The sequence below is a fragment of the Piliocolobus tephrosceles genome, unplaced genomic scaffold, assembly GCF_002776525.5.
Source record: "Piliocolobus tephrosceles isolate RC106 unplaced genomic scaffold, ASM277652v3 unscaffolded_13854, whole genome shotgun sequence".
NCBI lineage: Eukaryota > Metazoa > Chordata > Mammalia > Primates > Cercopithecidae > Piliocolobus > Piliocolobus tephrosceles.
The window spans coordinates 1,361-8,741 of record NW_022295259.1 but is presented as its reverse complement, the minus strand read 5'-3'; the positions used below and the strand labels follow the sequence as shown (position 1 = coordinate 8,741).

At 43.0% G+C, this 7,381-nt stretch overlaps 1 pseudogene; it reads right to left on the bottom strand.

Annotated features, from left to right (window-relative positions):
* Positions 1 to 4,515: 4,515 nt before the first annotated feature.
* On the bottom strand, positions 4,516 to 5,385 carry LOC111536184 (annotated as a pseudogene).
* Between the last annotated feature and the right edge of the window lie 1,996 nt (positions 5,386 to 7,381).

Here is a 7,381-nt window from a genome sequence, read left to right as displayed (position 1 = left end):
GGTGTGATCTCGGCTCACTGCAACCTCCACCTACCGGGTTGAATTGATTCTCCTGCCTCAGCCTCCCGAGTAACTGGGACTACAGGCATGTGCCACCACACCTGGCTAATTTTTGTATTTTTAGTAGAGATGAGGTTTTGCCATATTGGCCAGGCTGGTCTTGAACTCCTGGTCTCAAATGATCCACCTGCCTCGACCTCCCAGAGTGCTGGTATTACAAGCATGAGCCACTGTGCCTGGGCAAAATATCTTTTTTTTTATTTCTTTACTTTCTTAATACACTTACTTTAAATTAAGAAAAAAATGACCAGGCATGGTGGCTCAAGTCTGTAATCCCAGCACTTTGGGAGGCCAAGACGGGCGGATCACGAGGTCAGAAGATCAAGACCATCCTGGCTAACACGGTGAAACCCCGCCTCTACTAAAAAATACAAAAATCTAGCCGGGCGAGGTGGCAGGCGCCTGTAGTCCCAGCTACTCGGGGGAGGCTGAGGCAGGAGAATGGAGTGAACCCGGGAGGCGGAGCTTGCAGTGAGCTGAGATCCGGCCACTGCACTCCACCCTGGGCGACAGAGCGAGACTCCGTCTCAAAAAAAAAAAAAAGCCTGGCACGGTGGCTTATGCCTGTAATCCCAGCATTTTGTGGAGGCCACGGCAGGAGGATTGCCTGAGCTCAGGAGTTCAAGAGCAGCCTGGGCAACACGGTGAGACCCTGTCTCAATAAATAAATAAATATATTTTAAAAAGAAAAAAGGATTAAATATCAATCCCTGGCCTCTACTCCCCTCCCATCCTCCAAGATGATTCTAATTTATATGGTCTGGTAGTGGAATACTGGTATCAGTATATTTTAAAAGTCCCCCAGGTAATCATAATCTGCAGCTGGGCTTGAGAGCCACAGCTGTAGGGAGCTGTTGAGGACATGGATGGAAAGGTCGACTAGAGCCAGATACCAGTGACTATAAATTAGCTAATGTTTATTGATTTTTTTTTTTTTTAGACGTGGTCTCTGTTGCCCAGGCTAGAGTGCACTGGTGCAATCACAGCTCACTGCAATTTTGACCTGCTGGGCTTAAGTGAGCCTCCCACCTCAGCCTCCTGAGTAGCTGGGACCATAGGCATGTGCCACCTTGCCCAGCTAATTTTTAAAAAATTTTTTGTAGAGATAGAGTCTTACTATGTTGCCTAGGCTGGTCTGGAACTCCTGAGCTCAAATGATCCTCCTGCCTCAGCCTCCCAAAGTGCTAGGATTATAGGCATGAGCCACCTCGCCTGGTGTATTGAATGTTAACTGTGTACTATTCACTTAGTGTAGATTAATCCATTTAATCCTCACAACTCTATGAGGATGGGTACTATCATCATCCTTGTGTTGGAGCTGTGGAAACATAATTTGTGCAACGTCATGTGCCAAAGTGGCAGTCTGACTTTCAAGGCATATCCTAGAAGGGCTTGTATTCCAGGCCAAGATGTTGGCTTTTCTTCTGTAATCACCTTTGTTAGTTCAATGTGTATTCATCCAGAATTTTTCTTTATGCATCTGAAAGCAAGTACCCATACACATTTCCCCCTTTCTTACACAAAAGGTAGCATACTCTTCTTCTTCGTCGTCGTCTTTTTTTTTTTTTGAGATGGAGTCTCACTCTGTCACCCTGGCTGGAGTGGAGTGGCATGATTTGGCGCACTGCAACCTCTGCCCCCTGAGTTCAAGCAATTCTGCCTCAGATTACAGGCATGTGCTAAAAAGGTAGCATACTGTTTACACCTTCTGTGCCTTGCTTTTATGAACAATGTATCCTGAAAATCATTACAAATCAGTACATAGAGAGCTTCCCCGTTTTTTTAACAGCTCATTAGCATTTCTTTGTATGCATGTACCCTACTTGATTTCATCTTGGATTGGTTTCAGTTTCTGGCTATCAAAATGCTGTAATGAATAATCTTGTTTATGTGCCATTTTGCATATTCCCAGAAATGAAATTGCTGGGTTAAGGGGTAGGTAGATGTGCATTTGTAATTTAAATAGGTGTTGACAAATTGTCCTCTGTAGATGTACTGTTTTGCATTCCTACCTGCAGCATATGACAGTATGTTGGCACTTAAAAAATTTTTAGATTCAGGGGGTATATGTACAGGTTTGTTACATAGGTATATTGCATGATGCTGAGGTTTGGGCTTCTATTGTACCTGTTACCTGAATAATGAATATAGCACCCAGTAGGTAGTTTTTCTTTTCTTTTTTTTTTTGACAAGGCCTTGCTCTCTTGCCCAGGCTGGAGTGCAGTGGCGTGATCTCAGCTCACTGTTACCTCTGCCTCCTGCGTTCAAGGGATTCTCCTGCCTCAGCTTCCCAAGTAGCTGGGACTACAGGCATGTGCCACCACCCCGGTTAATTTTTGTATTTTCAGTAGAGATGGGGTTTTGCCTGTTGCCCAGGCTGGTCTCGAACTCCTGACCTCAGGTGATCCACCCACTTTGGCATCCCAAAGTTCTGGGATTTCAGGCGTGAGCCACCGCACCTAGCCACAATAGGTAGTTTTTCAACCTTTGCCCCCTTCCCTCACTCTCTCCTTTTGGAGACCCCAGTGTCTATTGTTCCCATCTTTATGTCTGTGTGTATCCAGTGTTTAGCTCCCACTTGTAAGTGAGAACATGTAGTATTTGTTTCTTTTTTCCCAATTAGATCCTAATATTTTAGGGTCAGGTGTGGTGGCTCATGCTTGTAATCCCAGCACTTTGGGAGACCAAGGCGGGTGGATTGCTTGAGCTCAGGAGTTTGAGACCAGCCTTGGCAACAAGTCAAAACCCCATTCTACGAAAAGCATTAGCCAGGCATGGTGGCATGCGCCTGTAGTCCCAGCCTCAGGAGGCTGGAGGATGTAGTCCTCAGGAGGATGAGGTGGGAGGATTGCTTGAGCCCAAGAGGTGAAGGTTGCAGTGAGCTGAGATCACACCACTGCACTCCAGCCTAGGTGACACAGTGAGACTCTGTCTCAAAAAAAAAAAAAAAAAATCCTGATATTTAAATGTGGATTTTTTTCCAACTTTTATTACAGATCAAAGGGTACATGCGCAGATTTGTTACATGGGTAAATTGCATGACACTGAGGCTTGGGGTCCCAATCATCATTTCGCCCAGGCAGTAAGCATAGTACCCAACAGGTGGTTTTTCAGCCCACACCCTTCTCTCTCCCTCTCCCATCTAATGGTTCCCAGTGTCTATTTTTCCCATCTTTTTTTGTTTGTTTTAGTTTTCAAGATAATTTTTATTTTTACTTCTTTTAAAAAATGGACATTAATATTCAATATATATGTGTACCTTAAAACTTCACCCAGGTTTACAAAAATTAGTCGGACATGGTGGCACATGCCTGTAATCCCAGCTGCTCGGGAGGCTGAGGCAGGATAATCACTTGAACCCGGGAGGCAGAGGTTGCAGTGAGCTGAGATTGCGCCACTGCACTCCAGCCTGGGCGACAGAGCAAGACTCCATATCATATTAAAAAAAAAAAACAAAAGCAAAAACAAAACAAAAACAAAAACAAAACTACAAAAAAAGCTTCACCCAGCCTACTCTGGGCACACTGTCCATGGGTTAGTCCTGCTCTGTAAGGAGCAGTAAAAAACAACAAAATCTCCCAATTTAGTGAAAATAAGGCATTCAATGGCAGACCAGCAGCAGAAACTGCTTATTACCTAATAATCATTTTATGAAGTCATATCTATATAAAAACAAACACTAAAGAGAATAGACAACTAAAGTGACAGGCATAATTATAAATAAATACCAGATTACCAGATTTTAAATGGTAATCTGTAAAAGTTTTACTACCTAAGGATTTTCATTCAAAGGAGAAAAAATACATAGTAACACCAAGCTTGCAGAATGGGGAGTTAACAGATACATTTTCTCGAGACGGAGTCTCTGTAGCCAGGCTGGAGTGCAGTGGCGTGATCTCAGCTCACTGCAACCTCCGCCTCCTGAGTTCAAGCCATTCTCCTGCCTAAGCCTCCTGAGTAGCTGGGACCACAGGCGCGTGCCATCACGCCCAGCTAATTTTTGTATTTTTAGTAGAGACGGGGTTTCACCATATTGTCCAGGATGGTCTCAATCTCTTGACCTCGTGATCCGCCTGCCTCGGCCTCCCAAAGTGCTGGGATTACAGGCGTAAGTCACTGCGCCCAGGTTTTTTTTTTTTTTTTTTTTTTTTTTTTTTTTGTTTGAGATGGAGTTTCACTCTTGTTGCCTAGGCTAGAGTGCAGTGGTGCGATCTTGGCTCACAGCAACCTCTGCCTCCCGGATTCAAGCTATTCTCCTGCTTCAGCCTCCCGAGTGGCTGGGATTACAGGCATGTGCCACCACGCCCGGCTAATTTTGTATTTTTAGTAGAGATGAGGTTTCTCCTTGTTGGTCAGGCTGGTTTGGAACTCCAGACCTCAGGTGATCTGTCCACCTCAGCCTCCCACAGTGCTGGGATTAAAGGCTTGAGCCACCGTGCCTGGCCACTGTTGCACATTTTTAAAAGACTGGTCCAGCTGTGTTTCCTCTCATTTTAAATCCTTCTCTTCATTTAAAGTATTGGCAGGAGCATCATTACATAGATTGTCTAGAATGTCTTTGTTTAATCCATTTGACTCCTCCTTTTGATCTTCATCAGTATTAACCTTTTCAATTGTCTGTACCCTGGGTGTATTCATTAACATTATCATTTCCTAGGGACTATTACTCAGCAGCTTTGCCTGCTTTCTTTCCGAGGTCGGTTGTTTATTTCTCTCAATCCTTTGTTGTTGCTCTTCTGTTAGGCTTCTACTTGACTCAGAAGCAAACATCTCACTTTCAGATGAGTTTGTCAGAAAGGGATCTAATACAGCAGCAGTTACACAATGTCCATTATTTTCCCCAACTTCATCATTATTGCTAACAACATATTCATGTAAAATAGGGAGATCAAGTCAAATTCATTTTAAACAGGTCTGAATTTCCTTTTTATTTCTCAGGTATTCGACTCGGTCAATAAAATCCTCAAACTGCAGTTTAGGGAATTACCTATGTGCCCAGTGTTCCATGTGTCTAATTAGCATCTTTAAGTCTTCAGCCTCATGACTTTTACCTTTGAATTTTGCCCTATCAAATACATGCCTTAAGGCTGGAAGCCCTCTCTCTGAAATTAATCTGTGAGCATCCAGCTTGGATATATTTATTTTAACTGCTGTCTTTGAAGGCACAGGAACAAGTGCTCCACTTCCTGATTCTTTATCAGGTTCAGCTCCTTCACCATCTTGTCTCTCTGGAGAGGCTGGAGGTAGGAAAGGAGGAAAAGTTTCATCTTCTACATGCTCATAATCTAGAAGGTCAATCATGCCATTCTCCTATGGTTCTAGCATCTTTTCCTCTGGCTTTCCTCCCTTTCTGGACGCTCCTTCTGGATTTTCTTTCCAGGTTCATCTAGCCTCACGCAGACAGCAGAGGCCACGGCGCAGAGCTCGGTGTGCAAAGTAAGTGTGCTTCTCCTATTTTTCCCATCTTTACGTTCATGTGTATTCAGTGTTTAGCTTCCACTTATAAGTGAGAACATGTAGTTTTTTTTTTTTTCTGTTCCTGTATTAATCTGCTTAGGATAATGGCCTCCAGCTGCATCCATGTTGCTGCAAAGGACATGATTGTGTTCTTTTTTATGACTGTGTAGTATTCCATGGTGTATATCTGACACATTTTCTTTATCCAATCTGCTGTTGATGGGCATCTAGGCTGATTCCATGTGTTTGCTATCGTGACTAGTGCTGCAATGTGTCTTTTTGGTAGAATGATTTCTTTTCCTTTGGGTATATACCCAGTATGTGGGCACATTTTTAAAGAATTACTTAATTTTGAATATGTGATATGCATATGCTTCAGAAGCAAAGGTGAAAAGGAGTGCAGTGGGCCAGGCACAGTGGCTCACACCTGTAATCCCAGCACTTTGGGAGGCCAAGGTGGGCGGATCACCTGAAGTCAGGAGTTTGAGACCAGCCTGCCCAACTTGATGAAACCTTGTCTCTACTAAAAATGCAAAAATTAGCCAGGGGTGGTGGTGGGCGTCTGTAATCCCCGCTACTTGGGAGGCCGAGGCAGGAGAATCACTTGAACGGAGGCAGAGGTTCAGTGAGCCAAGATTGTGCCACTGCACTCCAGCCTGGGCGACAGAGCGAGACTCCATCTCAAAAACAAACAAACAAACAAATAAACAAACAGGGCAGTGGAAAGCTTCCTGCCATCACAGTCCATCTACCCAGTGTCCACCCCACCGTTAGTCGTTATTAGTCATTTATTATGTAATCTTCGAATGTTTTCATTCTTTCACTCTCTCTGTGTATGCGTGTGTGTCAGATATAGATTTTTATAACTTATTAATAGAACTTTTAAAACATAAACAAAAATAAAGAATACTTCTGAAAGGGCTGGAACGTCTGGGTCCCATGAACTGCCAAAATAGGCACACTGGAAAAACTGGAAATAGAATCCAACTTGAGTAGGGGGAACATATAAATAAAGGAAAAACAAAGTTCATATAAAAGTGAGAGAAAACAGAACCTGGCTGTCTCTGAAAGTGAGCTCCGATCATTTTGAGCTCTTCACAGAAACAGAAGAGGGAGCTATAACCATGAACTTAGAAGAGGTTTCCTTCTAAACATACCAGAAAATTAACGTCATATAAAAAGATGGAAGTGAAATCCCTTAAAAAGTTATTGTAAGAAAAAAGAAAATACAGAGCAGAATGACCTCACTACAGACAATGGGAGAATGCCAGAAAGATGTGCCTGTAAAACAGATGAAAATTCTATCCTAATATTGCCAAATGAGCTCAAAGAGATTAAGAAATTATAAAAGATAAGAAAGAACAGCATAAACCAGAAAGAGAATAATCAGAAATGGGGAATAGAATTTGGGAAAGAATTAGGAACAAAACAAAAAGTCATTTCATAAATGCAGACTAAACTGGAAGGAAGCTGGGTGTGGTGGCACGTGCCTGTAGTCCCAACTACTTGGGAGGCTGAGGTGGAAGGATCACTTGAGCCCAGGAGTTTGAGGCTGCAGTGAACCATGATTGCGCCACTGCATTCCAGCCTAGGCAACAGATTGAGACTCTCTCTCTAAAAACAAACAAACTAGAAGTAACATAAGAGCAAATAAAAACAACAGATAATGGCTTGAGAGGAAAAGGAGAAAAGATTTTAAGATCAAAAAGAAATAAAAAGGCTTCTGGTTTTAACATGGGCATAAAAAGAACTGAAAAGAAACTCCTAACCTCACAAGAAAAAACCTGGGCAGAAAGCAAATGAACAACTGCACGAACTCATCAGAGAACTGAGATCACAGGACAGATGACCATCCTGAAATCTG